Consider the following 23,638-nt stretch of genomic DNA (forward strand, 5'->3'; position numbering starts at 1 on the left):
ACTATATCCCGGGGACATGTTTGAGTTTCATATTTAAAATAAATATTTTTTTTTATTAAATTATTTTAATGATATATTGCATTTCATTTTATTTTTTGTAAAGTTAAGTAATACCTCTATTAATTAATAAAACAAATATAATTATTTTAATTAAGGTTGACTTACCACTTGGGAAACCAGACCCGTAAGAGAAAAATCCATTTGCTTTTGTCCATACCAACATAGAAAATGATATCCATTGTTTAAAATTGATAAAGAATTTGATAACGTTTGAGCTCTAACAAGAAAACCAATACCTATGTCGCAAACTACCAATGACCCCACTGACTCTAAAATAGAAGACAAAACCATAAAGATTTACCTATTATATAAATAGATCAGGGTCCACCTAGATGGTGGCACGACTTTAGTATCCTATTCAGAATTTGAAAATTCCAAGTTAGCTAATTTCTTGACCAATGTTAAAATCTTGTCATCCAATTTTTAAAGTTGTCTCTTAACTTCATTAATACAAATAATAATTTCTTGTTGAGCTTCAGACCCCTCAATCATAACTTCTCCCACGATAGTTTTCATTTTCATTTGCCAATAAATATCTATTGTTTACATGTAGTGGGTTTGTTGGGTATGAGTGTTATCATTCTCGAGAATAGAATTGTGAACTTCTTCTTATATGTTTGCATTATAAATGAACCTCCATTCCACCATTGCTTTATCCTTACCCTAGCGTATTTCTCTATGAATTTCAAAGGGAATCATTGTGGTAAAAATATCAGCGAAACGTTGAATAGTAGCTTGAACTCTTGGTAAAGAGGTAACTTATGTCCCCCTACAACCTCTTAGACCAGAGGAATGACAAAGCCTAGGCATCGACGTAGACTTGACCAAGGGAGGGAGCACAAAATGAAGGGAGACTGTAGTAGGGAGAGATTGAGTAAGCCTCATGTTACAAAGGAGGGAGGGAAAATACCACTTGAAATAAGAAAGATAAAAACAACAAACACCCTCACAGAGAACACCACATAAGGCAGTGGAGGGAGAAGGTAAGAGAGGCTATAGCTTGCAAACTCAAGGACTAGGTGGTTATAACCAAAGAAGACCGGGCCCTGAGAATTGAATTTAAGAATGAAGGAGCAAACAAACTGTAGACTCATATTAAAAAAAATGACTGAGGAACCAATTGAAAAATCACAAACTCAACATAAATGAAAAAGGGAAGGAAAGAGTTTTTTGGCCCAAAATCGAAAAGTATGCCAAATGACCAAGGCTTGAGAGGGATAAACCTGAGAGGAGTAAGATGTCAATTATGGCTAGCAGATTCTTTTTTTGCCACTGCGAAGTTGTCTAACCAGAGCCAAAAGTTGCCAAAGTTATCTAATATAGACAAATCACCTCCCACGTCCCTCCTTGATAGTTAAACTTCCACAGAGACCAAAAAAGTTACTCAACAAAAGATAAATAATTCCAAATCTGTATGAATTTTCATTCCTTCTTAAACAGATGTTTCCCCAACTGCACATCTATTCCCTCCTTCATAACCATGATTTTGAAAATACAATATAAATACAAACATGATAAAACACAACTCAACTAACCACCACTTTTCCTTACCTCCATTGCTAATTTAATTACATGAAACTCCATATTATACAAACACCATGTGTGAGGGATTGGTCACCGCCCATCCATATATTTATAGTAACACCTCTTATAAAAAAAAAAAATATTTTATTATTAATATAAATTAATATTTACCCACAAGATTTTGAATAAATAATAATGGAGTGTAATGTTAAAACGTTCCTTAACGGTAATATAAATTATTACTTATATATATAGGTTGTTGGAAATTATTTATATTAGTTTTTGGAGTCATTGGATATCCACTTGAATATTTATGTAATATTGTTGGTCCTCAGAATTTGTCTTTAATAAGGGTGGTATAAACCTCATAAATTGTCTTTAATAAAGGTTGTATAAATGGACTGTCTTTTTCTAAAGGAATATATTATAATACATTTTTGAGTTGTAATGATCATGGTGGATGATTATTATCTTAAGATAGAAAACATAAATATGTTTAAAATAAATAAATATAATAAATATATACATTTATTTTAAAATGAAAGGCCAATTTTTAAATATTAAAAATAAATATAATAAATATATACATTTATTTTAAAATGAAAGGGCAATTTTTAAATATTAATAACAATAATATATATTATAAATTGTATAATGATGTAACCATCACTAACTAGTTGAAGTTAAAGTTAAAATAAAAAATAAAAAAATAATATAATCAATTAAACGGGCACAAACTAAAAACCATTATAAATATGCATAAAGTCAACACTCCCATGCAAAAATATTCTCAACCAATACATTGAACGGTGAGTTTATACTTGCACATACTTAATATTATCTTCGCGGTCATGTTGTTTTATTCTCTTGTTTTTAACAAACAGAGAAAGACATAATTTGTTTATTTTGTGATGTAGCGTATTTAATATGACTTGGTCTTTCGTTTGTGTATTTTAGTATATAATAAGATTAACATTATGCTTTGGTTTTGATTATTTCGTTTCTATTTCTATTTAGATCGATGTACAGATCTATACAATATTCTTGACCTAATTTCTTCTCTTTTTTTTTTTGGGATTTTAGAAAGTAAAATTTATAATAATATTTTGCCATAGAAAGAATATTTTTTTGAGATGTTTTATTTTTCAAAGTTATTCTAAAGATCTTGTCTAGTAGATGCTATTATTATTGAGCTAGATTTTGCTTTAAAGTTACAACGGGTGAGAACTAAGTGTCGAAATTTGTAAAAGGGTTATGTTTAATATGAGAACATAACTACCTTAATGTGTATTAGAAAGTGAACTAGCTCAAATTTATAATAATATTTTGGTATGGAAAGAACATTCTTTGAGATGTTTTATTTTTCAAAGTTATTCTAATAGAGATGTTTTATTTTTCAAAGTTATTCTAACAAAATATTTCTGAGAAAACCTGCGTCGAGAATTCAACACAGTAACCAAAGAACTTCCTTACAAAGAAAGATGCATAATTCTCGATGTAATGTTCATTGTTTCATAAACAGATATAAGATGCATTTTCAAGAAAGAAAGAGAGTTGAAGCCTGCAACCAGAGACTGCTCAAGGAGTGAACAAAATGTCAAAACCATTAGCTAAGCATTTTCCTAGAATTTGCAATAATGGGAATAGCTCGATAGAATCAACATAGACCTTAGTTATCCTTAGATTTCCTTCTCCTCGTTAAATTCTACTTTTGAGAATGAAGATTCACTGCCATAACCTTGAATGGTCTATTCCAAAAGGAAATGTAGTGCACAAATCAAAGCTGCATGTGGCATTGCGATGTATAGGGTTTTCATTTCTGTATACACAATCCATCTAATATGCTATGAAAGTAGCAACTTAAAACAAGGGGCAATGACAAAATATGTCAAGTTTGCCGTTCAGAGGAGGCAGAAATAAGAGAGAATTTCTGAGACATGCAATATAAAGCAAAACATGAGAGTGAGGTACAAACTAGCATCATGTGAAGGGTTTTGACAACTTTTTGAAGGATTTTTGCGTGAGGAAATTTAGCCTTCCTTTCTATATACACAATCCATCTAAGATGCTACGAAAGTAACAACTTAATACAAGGGTCAATGACAAAATATGTCAAGTTTGCAATTCAGAGGAGGCAGAAATAAGAGAGCAATTCTGAGACATGCAATATAAATCAAAACATGAGAGTGAGGTACAAATTGACATCATGTGAAGGGTTTTAAGAACTTTTTGAAGGATTTTTGTGGGAGGAAATTTAGCCTATTCAAGAAAATTTCAATGCCAAACAAGCAAACTGTAGTTAAAACCCATGAGAATAAGGTACAAGCCTTTCTAAAAGAAAACATCCGATAGAAGAAAAACCAAATGATGGTGTGGCTAACTTTAGTGCAAAGATGCAAAGTAGAAAACAAAGGGAAGGGTTAGAGGAAAAAATATGTCAAGCTTGCAATTTAGAGGAGGTAGAAATGACAGAGCAGTTCTGTGACATGCAATATAAAGCAAACATGAATCGTTAATTCAATCAAGACGTATTACCTTAAATCAAGTATTAATGAAAGATAGAATTTGAACCTTATTTCGAGTATGAATTCCATCCATCAATAAACCCAGAAACATAGTATAATAAGGAATGAAAGCAAGCAAGCTCTAACTTCTTGCTATTGAATTTGAGTTTTCATTATTAAGGCAACCCTGAATTTAGAGTTTGATCTCCACTATGCATTAGATGAATGAAAAAGTACTCAATGCAAGGAAGAGAACACATGCAAGGGAGCGAATTCCACTCAACAAGCTATAATACTATAAGCGACAGAATACTTATAGCTCATTTATGCAAGCAATAATGATAACAAGAAAGATCATACAAGAATTAGAAGAAAAATCTCTTCCTGCTGCGTGTTGCCTCAATCAAACGAGATAATCAGGCTGTGTCTTGCCTCAATAAAATGAGACAATAACAAAGTACAAGGAGTTCCTTTTGAAGACTTTTAGCTGGAACATGGCATATAGACACTGAGATCTATATCTAAATACTTCCCTTGTGAAGAAGGCAAGACATCTCTAATTAAGATTAAGTTAAAAAGGAAGAATCACAGATCACAGGTACAATTTGGCATCTGGTTAAAAGTTGTAACAACTTTTTGGGGTAGGAAATTTAGCCTATTCAAGAAAATTTCTATGGGAAACAAGAAAACCGTAGTAAAAACCCATGAGAATAAGGTACAAGCCTTTCTAAAAGTAAACATCCCATAGAAGAAAAACCAAGTGATGGTGTAGCTAACTTTATTGCAATGGTGGAAAGTAGAAAACAGAGAGAAAACGTTGCTCATATAGTTATGGCGATACTTCCATTAAGCAGGTTGAACATGAATGATTCCAACAAGTTTACCTTACTTTTCTCGGCTCTTCTAATTGTTTCCACTTGGACTCACTATTGTAACTAAATCTATAGGAGTTAGACCTAGTAGACAGGTAATGAACCCGTCCACTAGAGACTTGCTACGATGTGGCTCCTAATTAGGGATCCTGGCCATGAACAAAAAGAACAGGTTGAGGGTTAGGAGCACACACTATATTTGACTAAAGGTGGCTTGAAATACGTGTGTGTATAGCCTTACCTTACTTATTCAACTTAATTACCAGGTTCAGTTCAAATGAGATAGTTGGAAGAACCTACACAACCATTCCGTCTTTTCAAGTCTGAGGCTAAATGGCTAGGTAGGTTTTGGGCTTGTCTATAGTGAATGAAGAAGTAATGTCTGGCAAGCAGTATAGACGTATCCGAGCATGAAAGCAAAAGCAATAGAGTGGCTCATCAAAAAATGTCCTAGGGAAATCACGTATATAGAGTTTAATCAGTAATGCTTTTACTTACTTGATGTACACCAATGAAGTCGAGCCGAAGCAAAAGTAAAAGTGGAAGCACTCAGGTTGCTACTAATTGATTTTTAGACAATAGAACTTTATTGACAGCAACCATATTATATACACAACAGTAACTTACACGTATCACACGTATCACGACTCTGTTTGCATAGCACTGAATCGAATGAAATGTGTTCACAATAAATTATTAGTAAGGAACATGTATAAATGATTTGATTTGCGTTAACCTCCATCAAATAAGCTTAACCAGCTTAACCAGCACAAATGTCATAGATATCATAGGTTCACAAACATATGTCATATTACCTCACTGTTCAGTTATGATAATAGGCCCCCATTGCTCCACTTTCTGTTCGTTTGCCCGTCGTTGCTCGCATAGATAAGAAAATCCTGCTCACTCTGTCTGTCTCCTTCCCATCCCATTGTATATAATGACAAATTAATATGCTCCAACCTCGACTGCTTAATTTGTTATTATTGTTGATATGCAGACAGAGAACACTGTAGGAGGGCATGCTACCGAATGGCGCAGAGAGTCATTCGATGGAATAAAGAGGCATTCGAATGGGGCTTCTACCCCCAAACTAGAATTTCTCTTGCAGAGAATGAAAATCTGGAGAAATTTCTTACATGGATTACTGCTTTGCGGTTTGAAAAGCGGTAGGGATTATCCATCATCCCTTCCCTCATCGAGTAACAAAATCAAACATGTACGTGTAACCTCATTTGTGTAACCAAGCTCATTAGGCTCCTCTTGAAACCATGGCTTTCACAAGGGCTCTTTATTTGAACCGCGACTATTTCAACCAGGCTCCTCTTTAGGGTTACTCTTTCAACCAGGCTTTTAGGGCTCATTAGCCACCTCGTCCTTCTATTTTTAAAGCCCTCTCAGAGCAGGTCGCCTCTGCCTAAAGGGACTGTGGCGAGGTAGGTCCAGTTACGACGGACATCAGAGCTAGGCTTTCTAGAAACCCTTTAGCCTCTTCAGGTCCAAGCGACCCTTTAGCCTCTTTAGGTCCAATCAAGCGTGTTGCTTGGAATTCGAATGTTGTTATACCTCCAAGATGGAAACTCGCTCGTTGCAGAGTATTAATGTGGTGGAAATAAAACCACAACCCCTGCTGTGCCAATATGACTGGTTCCACTACTCACGTTCAAGTTTGTTCTTACCATTCTGGCCGTTCCATAGCCAGCCCCCTTTGACCGTCCTAGGTTTCCTTCGCGCAGATCCTTAACCAACAATAATAGTTTCAATTTCACTAGAATCAGTTTACTCAACAAATAATAGCAACATCCATATGGTTACTTCCTCCCACCCACCTTGATGCAAATCCAGTCAGTGAATCAGTCAATCAATTAGTTGATCAATCATTCGATCAATGAGTCGATTGAGTCTTAGATGGCCCAGAATGAAGAGTCTCACAGTCGATTGAGCCTCAGACGACCCAGAATGAAGAGTCTTAGAGCAGCCACCTGGATCTATATGCATACACCTGTAATCCCAATCTGCATGCATACACCTGTAATCTCAATCTGCATGCATACACTTGTAATCCCGTTGGGGCTCCATGAAACTACCTACAACCATAAAAAATAAACCTTAATAATACATAACATAAATAAGCTCAAACTAATGTTAACATTAATTCGTGAGTGCAAAATATTACTAAAAAATGAACCTCCTAAAGCCAAAATATTATATAGTCTAGCCTCTTCTGCCTCGGGAAGAGATCAAAGAAGACGGTGAAGTTGAATGAGAAGGGATTGATCCTAAAATAATGAAACATGAAGAAAAAACTTCACAAACATGAAGACTAACTAATTTCAAATGCATCAGACTGATTACTATAGTCCCATGCCATTGTGAGATGACAGGGACTAATAAGATTAACATTATGCTTTGGTTTTGATTATTTTGTTTCTATTTGGTTGTCTGTTAAGGGGGCTGCTTAGGTTGGAATGACAAAGTTAAAATAAAATAATATAGGCGAACTTCTATTTTAAAACATTTATTTATGAAATTTTTAATATTAAGTAATATTTATTTTTTTAAATAAATTTAAAAAGTTTTATTTAGAAGGTGTAATATTTTTTAGTTTTTATATTTTGTAAAATGTTACTAATGTTAAATTATCAATATGAATATTTTGCTAAATTTTATTTAATGTAAATATTTTATTTACTTATTATATATTGTTAAAACTGGAGAACAGGGCAACTAATAAATAGTTTGATATTTGGGAGGGAATCTTCATTGAAGGAAAGTTGCAAAGGGGATTTGAGAAGTTTCCTCTCTACCTGAATTAATTGACTAGACCTTTGATGTGGCAGTTGAACTACACAAACTACTTGCTAGAAGAATGGGGGAGGTGGTACCAAACTGCTCCAGGGTGTGTGTTACATACCATTATGGAGATTTTTGGTTGGCCACAAAGCCCAATGGTGGATCCAAATTCTCATGAAAGGCAACACTCGTGGGGGTAATAAGATGAAGAGGGAAAAAAATGAGGGAAACAACAAACAGTAGGAGAGAAGGCATAGAAGAAGGGAGCAAATCGAGAGAGGGAGACTGTGAGAGAACAATAGAGAAGACTTGAGAGCATGTGTAAGTGCACCAAGAAACCCATGAAAATGGAATAGAACCACACATAGGAGCTAAGTTAGAGAATCTTAATAGAAGGGGACTAAAAGTCTTTTGAGTCATAATAATCCTACATGGAAGAGTAATAATATGTAACACCCCTACATTTCATGTTCTAAATATGTATTGAACAATTGTTATTTTTAGACATGAAAACAATTATGGGTCTCAGTGGCAATGGAAGCCATGATTTGGATATTATTGTAATGTAATTGTTTTGTGAAATAATAAATAAATTTGTTTGAAAGCACTTACGAAAGAACCCTTGAGATTGAGATTTTATTGCCAAGCATGGAAACAACTGTTGGTGGTTAAGTTCAAGATGGACCTTCCCTACTTTAATATGATGGAAGAGAAAAATCATATTAAATGTACTTGGTTGGAGAAAGATACTAAGTAAAGGTTGAATAAAGCAGGAAAAAAAGGCAGGCTTTAAAGAAAAAAGGAAAAGAACCTTTTTTGAAAATTTTTTTAAAAGAAAAAGCCTAGGCGAAAAAGGGTTGAAAGACCCAAAAAGAGGGATACTGCGAACAAATATTTTGGGAAGACAAAATATAAAATAATCCACCAATAAATTAAAGGGCCTATTAATTATAGGGCAAGCAAATCTTAGCTCAAGAGGAACTAGCAGGGGTAGTTCATGGTCGGGAGGGAAAGTGTTCAAATCCTAAGTGTGTTTTTAGGCAGGCATCGATTACAGTTAGCTATTTGCTATGGTTATTGTGTTGAACGTATAGTAGAATATTTATTAATTGTATGATAGCCACGATTTAAATGTAGCAGGAAGGAAAAATAATGCATGCGATGTATCTATACTTAGGTTCTAATGATTTGTTGCATTAAGGATTCATTTTAAATTAGATAATTTTTGTAGATCAATAACTAGTAGTTATTAAATTAGAACATGTGAATTGTAGATGTTAGTGTATGTCTTGTATGACCAAGTATAGTATATGAATAAAAATGAAAATCAATAGTCTGGTAGTCATTGAATCAACACATGCAACACGTATAAATGTTAATGGATGCATTTATTATCAGTATAGCACATGAGTATTAATGGAATGGATGCATGTATTATCAATATAATGCATGAGTATCAATGGAATGTATTAAGATAAAATCATTTCCAGAATATAGCTGAAGGGTAGCGAAACTGAAATGGTAAAATAAACGCTACAAATAAGAAATTAAAAACCTTATTTCAGGCGTGTTATTTTTATAGATCTGGAGACTGAAACAAATACAATGGTTAAAAGAGCTATAGTGGAGTAACCACTGTAATCATTGGACTGATTTGTTTAACCTAGAGATGTAGGCACAAATATGATGCATACAATTTGCAGTTTATTGAACCCAAGGTAGGTATAGAACCTTACAAGATTGTAAATGAAAAAAATAAAAACTAGATAAGGTATTACCAACCCGATAAGGTAAATTCAAAGTTGTAGAAACAATTTTTAAATTTACCAATTATGTGCACGCATGAGCTTAAGAACAATAAGCTATCAAATCCATTTCGAGTACATTTACCACTCAAGTATGTAGATAGGAACAAAAGGAAAATATTAAGGAGCTCTAATGTACTCAACATAATTAAACAATTATACAGACAATAACAAAAGAAACATATTAAGAAGCTCTAGTTTACTCAACATAAGTAAACAATTATACAATTAATAAATTGGGGTGATAACTTATGTAAAGAATAAAAGAAAAACACAATTACAAACATCTTATACTTCGGTAATGAATTTAAGATGTATCGTAGCTTACCATATAATAACCATGTTTACAAATTTGGCTTTGTTAGCCAAAGTTAAGAATTTGGTAGTCAAACAATTATCAAAAATCCAGAAGTTAATTACAACTGGGCCTTGAGCCAAAACAAGCCTTGAGCCAAAAAAAAATAGGGCCCATAGTAAAAAAAAGGGAATTTCATAGTGAAGCAACTACACCAATAATACAAAAAAGGGACATCGTTTGTAAGTAGGGTGTACAGGGTGCCGATCTGGAGCCAATGAAAAATAAGTAACGAGAATTAGGTTCTGCAAAAACCATGAAGCAATAAGTGTGCTACCCGAAAGAACTATTGCTCTAGTAGTGTCCCTGGTAAGATCAAAAGAGCGTATTTGGTGAGCATAATGCTAAGCGAAAAGGTGCTAAAAAGAAGTAGAGATGTGAACAGAGTTGAGTGCAACAAAAGGAACAAGTGGTTACTGAAGAAAGACTAAAATTGGTTAATGTTTAAGATACCTTTAAGAGAATTTAGATGGAACCTTTCTCATATAGAAACAAAACTACACTTGTAATGAATGAAGGTATATTTTAGCATCGTGGACTTAAAATTATGTGTGGGGAAACTGTTGAATAGATTTATAATTTCAGGGAAGGAGCTACACAAAGGCCAATAACTAAGAAATCACTGTGTGTTAGGACTCCAATGTCCTCAAATTAGCGCCTAAAGAAAACCTCAAGTAATACAACGACACCAAGGAAGAAGCCACTTCCTCAGAAATAACTTAAAACTAAAATAAAATAAAACCAGAGGAAATTATCTTGGCAATATAAATGATCTTGCAACTTTAAAATATGTAAAAGAATTGATGCAAGAGACAAACTCTCAACTTATTTCGAAATAGGAGGGTTTCACTATTGGGGAAGCCTAAGCACCATTTTGAAACTGGAAACCCTCATGAATTATAATCCTTCAGGCTTTATCTGAGAAAGTAGACTGAAGAATTTCGTAAAGTAACCAAATGAACACCGAGCATTCACCTCTATAGGTGAGAAAGCAATTCTGAGCCAAACAAATATGACATAGGTCACCTTCTCCTCAATCAGAGTAGTGAAAAAAAATACCAAGGAAACACCAAGATATTACCTAAGAATGTTGGTGCGATCACAACAAAGATTCACACTTGGAAACTTAAAATTGACCTAAGAAAGGGTTAATAAAGAATAACGACTATTAAAGCTACAATTGACGGAATAAAAGGCAAAAAACAAGGGAAGAATAACTTAGAGAGAAAATCCAAATCGAATGGAAACCCCATTGTTAGTAGAAAAATTTGAATAGGAGTAAACTTCACCTACATTTCACACCTAACATTGAACAATGAATTGTCCTGTGTGAGTTAAGCAAACCCTGGAAGGCACGATGTGTCAACCATCAAAACAACATGAAGTAGAACTTTTCTTATGCCAGTGATATAGGAAAATTTTAGCTGTGCAACTGTGATAGTCAGATGGTCCCAATCCTGGAAGCGACGTCGTGGTCAAGTGAATTCTATAGGTGGAAGAGGAGTCAGGTCGCCATTGTAGTCGCTACAGGTGCAAAGAAAACCCATAGTGTCATACTTACTCTCTCCAGCACAACATATGCCCTAGTGGGAATTGGAACCTCAAAATTTGAGGGTGAGGGTTAAGGTTGTTCCCATAAAAACCAACCACCCTTAGATCTAGTAAGGTAGATATCTACCATTGAAGTAAAGGAAGTACGAGGGCACACATGAAGTTCACATGGACCTCAGTACTATAACCACTCCAAAATTGGTAGGTGCAAGAGTATACAACCAACGAAAACCACTCATCACATCCACATTTACGCTAGAGATATAATGCATTAAACTATTCCACCATATTAGATTTAACTACATTTAACTAGGTTAATTTCTGGGGCTTCATTTATCTATCATTTGGAATTATGGGTAGAGAAAGAATTTTAAATAACTCATAAAATAATGTGGATTATAGTCAAGAACCACATCATGGAGGGTGAAGATTCTAAAAGGGGAGTATCCTTATCCCTTGTGGGCGTGCTTAAAAAAAAAAAACCATACCATTGTGATAGATATCATAAGTTGCCAAATTCACCAATATTTGAAACAATAGTAAAACATTTAAACATATTCCCTAACTGAAAACAATTAAGTATTATTATTGGTACGACTGAGGTGATAACATTAGGGGTCATATATTAATTAAGTATGCGTTGAATATATACGAATAACTGTGTAATGGAGGTATTTAGACTTATTTTGTTTTGGTTGAAAATAGGGTATGTGACATATGGTATCAGAGTCTAGGTTAAGAAAAATTGGGCCTATGGGAATCCACCACCTTAAACAAATTTAGATGTTGTGTATAAGTTACAGATGCAAAAAATAATTACGGAATGTGTTGGTTATAAGGTACTCAAGTGGAGGAGTATACAAGGTAGAATGGAAGAAGGTTTGTAACACCCCCTCCTCCCAAGTCTACCCAAGCAACCAACCAGCCAGGGCAAACATGTGATGAGAGAGATCATTATAAGGGATTCAATATCCTTGGTAACCTTAAGGGAATGGAATCGATGAAACACATCAAACGAACCCATCCACATTAGCAACATCACCCCCAACAGACATGTCACCCACTTAGACATCCTGCCCCTGGGTCCCACTGATGTTTTAGGCCTTTTAACCTGGAGTCTCTCTCATGCTATAGGCATGAAGGTGTCCAGAAACCCAAATTCGCTCTCATAGGCATATGTGCTAGCAACTTTGAACTTTTCTTAGTAGATTTGTGCTAGTGACCCTGAGATTTGAGCCACTTTTCTAGTCCATAATCCTGGCCTTTCGCAGAACTTGCTACAACCTTTAGAATCCATCAAAGACATGATAACAATGCTAATAGATAAAAAATAAACCTCAGGACTAGGCCTGAGCATACCCAAATGGGACTAACATTCTGTCAAACAATTGACATCAATTCATCTATAGGTCCAGGATACAAGACAAAGCATAAATGACTGAAAGAACTTATGAAACATAACCAGAAGGATCACCTCCTTCTCCATTGAACTATTATATCATCAATTAGGTCTTACATCCATCCATTTAACAATTACAAGTAAATACATGAAATAACCATGACATGAACCAGTCATTTAACCATGCTTATAACCAACATAAAACCATATAAATATCAGAGATATGATAGTCATTAAATCCACATATAAACTAGTGAAAAATCAAGTTAACTTAGCTTTTATTAATTATAGGAAAATCCAACCGGGTTCGAGACTTCCATGTACCACCCGACCATAGACATGGCTGAACCAAATATCTCTTTCAGCCAGTCACCCTCATGCCATATTACAATCATGAATGTGGGATCTCATAGAACAACCAATCCAAGAAAAACCAAGGGAATCCAGAGGTTAAACCACCCACACCCCCAAACTGTGATCACACCAAAACTGGTGCTCCGATCACAAACAAACCAAACTTGGAATGCCATTCAGAATCCATCACTATCCTTGAGGAATTTTCCGTCTCCTTGTCTCTTAGATTTTACCGCAATCCAATCCCGTATCACTAGGCCCTAAAACGAGACCAATTTCTGAGGATTTACCGCAATCCAAACTCAGATCACTAAGCCATAAACTGAGAATCTCCCTCAGGCTTTATCGTGTATCCTCCCAAAATTGGTTAAGGGATTCCTAGGCCTTTGGGAATGAAACTTGAGACCACATCTGCCCCAGATTCTGAAATCCATCTGGAAAACCAAAGCTCAAAATCAAGATAAACATCCCAACATACCGTGGCATCCAGAAAAAGGCAAGGCTAGGCTGAAAACCACTGTCATAAAATGAAAAAACCATGCCACCGACAACAAGAGAACCATACACCAACATGTAAAGCCATGCATGTCCAAACCAGCTAGGAAATCACACATGCAAAAGGTTACTTGCAAGTATTCCCACTAAATTTGCTTGATCCTGCTTTCCTTTCCTTGATCATTTCTTTCCTTCCTTTCCCATTACTTGCTTTTCCTTCCTTGATCTAAAGCTAGAGTGCTCCAAGAAAACTCTAAGTGACCAAGAGTGTGAGAGAGAGAGAATAACGAGAGAGCTCCAAACTTGAAATGAAAAAAGGTTACCAACTGATCCTCAGAAGCCTTTTTATTATATTTTCTTCATTCTCTATTATTTTCCTTCAATTTCCTCCTCATATGCAACCTGTGACCTTTCACCTTACTTTTATCCTATTTTCATTTATTTTCATAAATAAATGTGCTAAAAATGCCTTTGCCTTAGCCTTTTCCAATTTCCTTAGCCAAAAACACACATCTAATGATGCCCAATAGGATATCTTTTCCCAACATTCAGCTTGGAATAAGTGTCCCTTACCCATGGTCTTATTTTGTCTTTATTAACTTTTATTACATGGAATTTTCACCAGGGCTGTTTTAGAACCCTCCCCCTTAGGGAACACTATCATCAGTGTTAAACCACACCAAGACCTCAACAAAATTGCTGAAAAGCAAACATACTTCTCATGGAGCTTTATAACTTAGCTCGTTGTAGTATTTACAATGAAAGATTTTCTCAAAACCAAAACATCATGACAACATTTCGACATAACAACCATAATAACATGAAACCCATACCACTTATTGGAGCTTTATAACTAAGCCCATGGCGATATTTACATCCATATGCATATACATACATATACCAAAACATCAATAAAACATATGCCAAACATATACCAATATCAAACCAAAACTGCTTTGCCTCAACCGATAAACAATGAAGGATACAAGGCCTGCATCTAATCTGCCATCTCCCATGTAGCTTCTTCAGACCCAAAGTTCTTCCAATGCACTTTAACTTTCTCTATGGCTCTGTTCCTCAACATGAGATGCTTCCGTTGCAATATGCACTGAGGCTTCGGTTGGAACTCTCCTTCTTGCTCCACCTACAATATAGACCAATCAATAACATGATCAACATCCTTTATATACTTCTTAAGCAATGAAATATGGAAAACATCATGGAATTTCATTGTTGGAGGCAGTGCAAGTCGATATGCCACCGGTCCAATCCTCTCGAGGATCTTAAAAGGCCCACAATACCGCAGTGCCAACTTGGCACATGAACCAATCCTCTAAGAGCTTTTCTTGGGATTGATATGCAAATACACATGCTCCCCAACTTGAAACTCCTTGAACACCCTATGCTGATCCACATAACTCTTATGTCTTTCCCGTGTTTCCTTTATATTCTTCTTTATAACTTGCATTTCCTACTCCACGTCTACTAAAATGTCCGGTCCAATAAGTACCCTGTTCATTGGATCACTCCAGCTAATCAGAGTGTTACAACTCCGTTTGTACAATGCCTCAAAAGGACTCATCCTCAATAACTCCTGATAACCATTGTTGTATGCAAACTAAACTAATGGAAGATAATCCTCCCATTTCTTTTGTGGGTGCATAACATACATCCTCAACATATCCTCCAAGATCCTGTTGACCCTCTCTGTCTGTCTATCTGTCTGTAGATGATAAGCTGTACTGAAGGCCAAATCTGTACCCAAGCTTGGAAATAGCCCTTTCCAAAACTTGGAAGTGAACTTTTCATCCCTTTCCGACACAATCTTCTTCAGAACACCATGCAGTCTCACTATCTCTCTGACGAACACTTGTGCTACATCACTGGCTGAATATGTAGTCTTTACTGGAATGAAGTGAGATACCTTGCTCAACCTGTCAACCATGACCATAATAGAATCATGCTTCTTTATTGTCCTCAAAATATCTATGATGATATCCATGGAAATGACCTCCCATTTCCATTTCGGAATTGCTATAGGCTGTAGTAAACCACCAGGATTCTTACATTCCGCCTTGACCTGTTGACAATATAAAATCTATCCATGAACTCTGTGACTTCCTTCTTCATATTCGGCCAATAGTAGAACTTATTTACAACCGCCAATCCATGGAAATGACCTCCCATTTCCATTCCAGAATCACTATAGGCTGTAGTAAACCACCTGGATGCTTACATTCCACCTTGACTTGCTGAAAATCTAAACATCTAGCCACAAACTCTGCCACTTCCTTCTTCATATTCAACCAATAGTAGAACTTCTTTACCATCGTCAACATCTTTTGATATCCTGGATGACCCGAGTATGTCTTGGTGTGAAACTCCCTCAAGATAAGCTTCTTGAGCTCACTGCAATTCGGCACATAGATCCCGTCTCCAAATCTCACCAAATCATCTGCCGTGAGACGATAGTCTACATCCCAATCTCCTATACCTACACCTATATCTATACCTGTGCTCTGCTATAACCTATCCATAATCTCCATGTATTTGTCATCCCGTTGTCCTGCCTGCAAGATCCTATCCTATAACTCTATCCCATAAGAGCTCATATATGCTATATGATTTACCTGTACCTTCATGCTAAGAGCATCTACAACCCAGTTCTCCTTCCCTTAGATGTATATGATCCCGAATTCAAACTCAATAAGGGTAGCCAACCATCTAGCTTGTCTGGAATTTAGATTTGGTTGATCAAACAAATACCTCAACCCACCGTGATCACTCATTAATGTAAACGTCTTGCCAATAAGATAGTGCCTCCACATCTTCAATGCATGTATAATCCCTGCTAGCTCAATATCATGCGTTGGATAGTTCTGTTTGTGCTCATTTAGTTTCTGTGACTCGTAGGATACCACCTATCCATCATGCATAAGAACTCCTCTAAGTCCTCTCTTGAAAGTATCTGTACACACTACAAACTCCTTGTCTAGATCCACAATCTTTAGCACTGGTGCATGTGTCAACAACTGCTTAAGCTGCTCAAAACTAGCCTCACATTCCTCTGACCATTCGAGCCTCTTACCTTTCCACTGCAATGATGTGATAGGATATGCAATGCATGAGAAGTTCCTGATGAACCTCCTGTAGTAACCTGCCAATCCCATGAATGATATCACCTCATCCACATTCTTAGGAGCTACCCACTCCATGATAGCCCTTATCTTTTCTAGATCCATTACTATGCCATCCTTGGAGACAACATGCCCTAGATAATGTACCTCAATATGAAAGAAGCTGCACTTGCTAAGTTTAGCATACAATTGGTGCTCTCTTAGCAATCTCAACACTGCTGCTAAATGCTTGACATGTTCTTCCTCATTCTTAGAATATACCAGTATGTCATCAATGAATACAATAACAAACTTGTCCAGATAAGGACATAACACACTATTCATCAAACACATACATGTAGCTAGAGAATTAGTCAAACTAAATGAAACAACAACAAACTAATAATGCCCATACCTAGTCCTAAACAGAGTCTTGAAGATATCCTCTTCCTTGATGCGTACTTGATGATATCCCGATCTCATGTTGATCTTAGAGAACACTACTGCTCCCTTCAAATCATCAAACAAATCATCAATCCTCAGTAATGGGTACCTATTCTTGATCATTACTTTGTTCAGCTTCCTGTAGTTAATGCACAATCTAAGAGTACCGTCTTTCTTCTTGATGAACAACACTAGCGCACCCCAAGGTGATACACTTGGCCTAATGTACCCCTTGTCCAACATTTCCTTCAGCTGCAACTTTAACTCAACCAAATCAGGTGTGCTCATCCTATAAGGTGCTTTTGATGCTGGATTTTCCCTTGGCACCAACTCAATAGAAAAGTCTACCTCCCTGTGAGGTGGCAATTCTGTAACGTCCTCAGGAAATACATCCTAAAACTACTACAAAACTGGGTATCTGCTCAACACATCAACATCCTCAACCTCCTTACCCTTGTCGCTAGAAATGTGTACTGCAAACATCACACAACCTTTTCTATAGCTACGCTTAGCTTGCATAGTAGTAACCATCCTCATCGATGTAGGCTTCTTCTTTCCCCGCAAGGTCCTCTTTTCCCCACTATCATCCACACACTTAATGGCCTTGTCGAAGCAATCCACTTTGGTTCTATGAAGGTACAACCAATCCATACCCAAAAGCATACTATATGAACCTGTTGATGGTGATGGACCCACCAACATTCAGGGGATCTCCCCGGTATGAAGTCCCAACTAGACCTCACACCGTTTGGTGTAGGAGTCCCATTTGGTATGATGGCTTCGTTGCCATTATCTTAAAATTTTTCCTTAGATCTTGCTTGTTAGCACATGAGAGTGGTCTAATTTTCTTCGAACAACAAGGTTCGCGTGCCTCGTGAGTGTTTGGTGTTACTTATGTAAAGGCTCTTTCACTGTAGAGGGAGACGGTGGAAGTGAATCTCAAGTCAAAAGGGAATAGTTCCAACTTTGTCAGAGACACACAACACAACAGGACATTCGCAAATTCCGGTGGAGTAGTCCACACGTATGCGATAGTCACAAACACACAGTGAATAGATAACATAAACAACATCCAACGAGTAGTCCACACGAGTGCGACAATCATTATAACAAGTTTTTGAGAATGGTTCTGTCAAGTGTCCGACGGGATAGCCCACATGGGCGAGATAGCGTTAACAACTTATACAACACATTTTCATAAGCATATGTATTAGAACAACCAAAATAGTTCAAATTTTAACACAAGTTAAAGCAAAATGCATTACAAGTGTCCAAAGAATAGTCTTACAAAAAAATACAATACATGTGTGAAAACATGTTGGCATGTTATCAGGCTTTTGAATTAAGCAAAAGTTCCAAGACACATTGGTACACCATACATCACTAACCCCGATAGCAGGGCGTTGGAGCCACTGCTCGCTTCTCAAAGAAAAGACTACTTATTCTCAAGGCTATGTGGGAGAAGCCAAGGTGAAAAGTCCTTTGCATGTACAAATGAGGGGTATTTATAGCCAAGGGTAAAACTGGGCCTTGTGACTGTTCGACTTCCCTCATGACTATTTGACCTATTTGACTCTTCAACTTTACATGACTCTTCATATTACATGTGGGTCTCTTAGACTTCCACGTTACATTGCATTGATTTACAACAGTATGGCTCATAGTAGTGATGTGGCTGAGATGACTCATGACATGACTCAAAATGACAGTGCTAGTATGTTCATGCTGGTGGTGGTTTCCATGTCGAGCTGCAGTGTTGTTGAGTGATGGATGTGCTCTTGGTGTATAATATCTTCACCTCTGCATGGCAAGGTGTGTGGAGTCTTCGATGGTCTTGGTGTTCACTTGATGTTGCATGTGCACATCGCTCTTTTGTTTGTACTTTGGCATGCTTTGCATGTTCATCGTTCACGAAAAAATCTCCTCACATGCATTCTTCATTCATCTGTTCATGAAAAAATATCCTTGCATGTGCTCTCCTTGTTCATCCCGTTCGTTGTCGCGTCATGTCTTATCCATGTACCTGTATCTTCAATCACTCATGACGAGAATCCATAAAATCCATAAATCTCCTAGTCTACCATGATGCATTGTTGTTCGCTTTCAATTGCAGGTGACCAGGAGAGAGGACAAGGCTATGAAATTGCACATGGAATATTTCAAGTTGGGATGCGAGCTCCGGGCATTGCCGGTGGGAGACTGATATGGACAATCCAGATTAGCAGTGACTATCTGCAGGATCTGGCTCAGCTGGAGGGCATATCTCTGCAATTTCTTGAGGGAAGCAGTGCAGGTAGAAAACGGGGTTGGCAGCTAAAACTGTGTAACTCCTCCTGGGAGTTGGCAGTGGGTTGTAGGAGGCTTGCTTGGAAAAAATGTGCAATTTTTCCAGGGAGCTGGCAACGGGCTACGGGAATGCTGCTGGCAAAAAATGCACAATTACTGGGAGGTTGGCCTGCTGGACATCCTTGTGTAGTTTCTGAGTTGAGCGGGATGCTAGGCAGCTGGGGGACTGCTCATGGAATCTGCTCAATTTCCTAGGTGAGCAACAGGTCGGTTGACTGGGTGACTGGCTTGAAAAACTACGCAATTTTTTGAGGGAGATAGTGATGGACACTTGGTGTCTATCTGGCATGTCTGCACAGTTTCTTCAATCAGCGGAGAGGGTATGCTTGACATCTTTTGCGCAATTTTTTGGAGGAGTGAGGCCCGGGGTCACTGCCCAGTCAAACTCTCCAGTTGACCAGCTGGAGGCTTGGTTGATGTGCTTGCGGGCAGTGCAGATTGAAATGGCTTGTTGGGAAACTTTTGCATTGTTCTAGGTGATAGTCGGTCGAGTCGATTCCAGGGTTGCGCAGTGCAGACTTCTTGGGAGGCAGCCTCAAGCTCTGTGCAATTCTGGGTAGCAGTACATAATCATTGAGAGATGAAACTGCACAATGTAACTCAGTGGATGTCTGGTTGTTGGAGGTTGGTCTGCTCGACAGAGTTTCCACAAAATTACCAAGTGTGTGAATGAGTGACTTCGTACATGCATGACCTTGCGAACACACACTCAACATGACTTGACGATAAGACACTTTGAACCATCAAGACAACATACACTCAGTGTGACTGACCGACAGTGTGAGCAACAAGTGCGACGCTTGTGATAAATCATTGAACGACCGCAATGACGCTTGTGCGACAGTGCATACAACTTCATGTGTGAGTGCGATGGATGTTTACATAGCAGACACAACTGGTACATGCAAAGGCTGACCTTGTGCATGGCCAGAACATGACTACAAGCATGACATTGTGACCAACATGCAAAAATATGTCTAATGAACGGTCAAGCAAGGAGGGTGCAAAGACTCAACATGGGCTCACGGGATGAGCCCAAGTGCTTGCAAACATCAAGGAAAAACCCAAGGAAGGCTCTGAAATTGAATGCAGGCCAAAATTTTGGAGGGTGTTGTAGCCGCTACAACACTTGGCGACACACTGGTTGAACTCTAGATTCTCTATTTTGGTCCATTGACAACACAAGACCTTGGTCTTTTAGGGAGTATTGAATCACTATGCAGGTTACTTCGGCTTCCCCACTTACCCCATGGAAAAACATGGTTCACCTTTTGCCAACTCAGTCAAACACAACAACAAGTTTCAGCTTGATCACAGTGTTTCGAAATCGGGAAGGGTAGTTTGGCTCGCAAGTTAAAAAAATTTAGAGTATAAGTTTTCATCTCTGGTGTTGCTCCGCTGCCAGTAGGCCTAGATAGTACCCCGACGGAGTCACGCAGGAACACACACATTGCTCCACTACCAGCGAGCCTGGTTAGTACCCCGGTGGAGTTGCATGCTTCACATCTCTACACAGGAAGCCTTTCTCTTCTTCCACCTTTGTATTTTTTAAGAGGACTATGCACATGCACTTATTTATTTTTGGGGCAGAAGAGGGATCCCGACTTATTGAGAGCAGAAGAGGTTGTTTCTTCAGAGAAGCATGTAAGACCTTTGACATAGGTTTTCTCATTTAGATTTTCCCCTTCTTCATTTCCATTAGTTGGATGAGCTCGAACATATAGAGCAGAAAGATGAGTATGAGAATGGGGTTTCCTAGTGTGGACATAGGTTCATGGTTGGACCCTAGCTTCCCTTGGAGACAGCTCATATTTTCTATCAATATTTCATCGGCCAAAGGTCACAACCAAGCACAGAGAAGATAGACATAGGACAGGCCAAGCACAAAGTGTCTAGGTAGCGTGACAATGCTCAGAGTAAAGGCTATCACTCTAATCCTTACTCACTCTGTTTAGACTCCCTCCTAAACAAGTCAAGGTGGGTAGTCCCTTGGGTAAATGGATGAGGATAGACTGTGAAACACAGGCTCTAAGAGATTTTAATGATGAACAACTTGATGAATCTAAAGCGAGTCTCGGTCAATTGAGATAGATAAATTAAAATAAGACACGATCACAAGATAAAAATGACTACAGACCAATGCCTTTAATTTGAGTTAACCATAGACTAAACAAGTCATTTAGAGAAAACTTATAGATGTGGCAAATCGATGATCATGAACAATTAATGTAAATTCCCAAAACTGCAATATGCAAGAGGTTCTAGATTTAAAATAATTTTCAATTAATGGCCGAGATCTAGAATAATTAATTTTCTCCTATCGCCAATATAACTTAAAACATTTATCGCACCTTGACCATAGAAGAATCATGAAAATTTAAGACTTAGCAGTTAATACTAGAAACGCCAAGGAATTTTAAATTAACACTATAATTATTCCTTAGGCAATTTGAAGAAGTAAAATAAATCAAAGGGTTAATAAATTAAAATTTTAATGGGCCATAGGCCACATTAAAATTTCTAATATGAATGCGCAAATCCCTTTAATTTATTTCATTTTTAATTTTTAGATTTTTTAGATTTTAAGGATTTTAAGGATTTTAAGGATTTTTAGATTTTTCAAAATTTTTAGATTTTTTGAATTTTGTAAGAAACTAAAAAGTAAAAAACTAAAAATTTAAAATCAAATGTCACAATGAAGTTAGCATTCCCTGTAGACTTCTTGTCGAACCATCTACGGTTCTAGTGGAGTGTAAAATTTTCTTTTGCTTTCATCCTTTCTTCCTGTAGTTTGTGAAGTGTATCCTACTACACTGGACTAGCAGACAATGATTGCCTTGGGATTCGTGAAAAAATTGAAGCGCAGGCAAGTAGATGTGGGGCGGTAGGATGGATACTTTCCCATAGACCAGGAAGTATGGCGAGGTATTCAGAGAGGGTTTGGGTGTTATGCGGTTAGCTATTGGGACAAGGTCCCCTCAGGTCAATTTTGGGGCAAAAAGCCTAGGTTTTGTTGTATAGAATATAAAGTCTCCACAAGTTGTGGTCACGAAGCACGTAGATAGTAAAGTGTCATAAAGGGTTTTACCCTTCTTTTATGTAATTTGAGTCGGCTTTTGAAGATCTACCCATGGTCCGCAGACCATGGGATGGTATAAAAAGGTGTGCCTTAGGATGTATAAGGCAGTGGAGTAATATAAGTAGAAGAGGATGAAGACGAATGTAATGGGTCAGTAGAAGGAAGAGTGAAGAAGTCTTAGAGTAGAAGAGAGGTTCTGCAGCTTTGTGCGCAAAGGCCCAGAGTAGAGTCCGTAGGGAAGTATTGAGTCTGTAAGCAGAACTGAAGTATTAATAAAGAGATTATTATGGAAATTCCCATGTTTGTCTATTTACTTCTGTTATGAATGAATGCGCTATTATGTTATGATGAATGATTGGTTTATGAATTAAATACTGTATTGATGCACGACTTTACATGATTTATATTGTCATATAGCTGCAAGTAATAGTAACTGTTTACGTGAAGAATATCTTGTTGCATGTTAAAGTTATCGAACACTTAATCCGATCTGGGAAAATAGAAAATTAGGAGTAATCACAAAGGTGTGTAAGTGGTTGATTCACCTGTTTAGGGTCCGCAAAAGATAGTCGTGAACGTTCGCGGAGGTATAAAAGCTGATTAAGGGTAGTTATATTGATAAGCCCTAAAGGCTTATCAATCTGCACGAAGGTAGATTTAGGGCATAAAATGACATCACACTCATCTCTGGGTGCGGAAACTTGGTTCTTGCATCCCCCCATACTGCTTCGAGTGAGACCTCAGTTCGTGCTCCGCAGCTTGATGCCAAAAGGGCCAGTAGTGTAGGGATTTGTTTGGCGAAACTAACTCTGAACCTGGGTCAGGACCTATTAAGCCAACATCAGCCCATAAGGAATTTGTTAAGGAAGAGTGCCAGTTACGTCGCTCAAATTAAATGGTATTTTGATTATGAGGATAAGGTTTTTGTTCGTGGATTCTGC

This window comes from Pinus tabuliformis, chromosome 7 (genome assembly GCF_031772625.1).
Source record: "Pinus tabuliformis cultivar Carrire ecotype Pingquan chromosome 7, CPIR1, whole genome shotgun sequence".
Lineage (NCBI taxonomy): Eukaryota > Viridiplantae > Streptophyta > Pinopsida > Pinales > Pinaceae > Pinus > Pinus tabuliformis.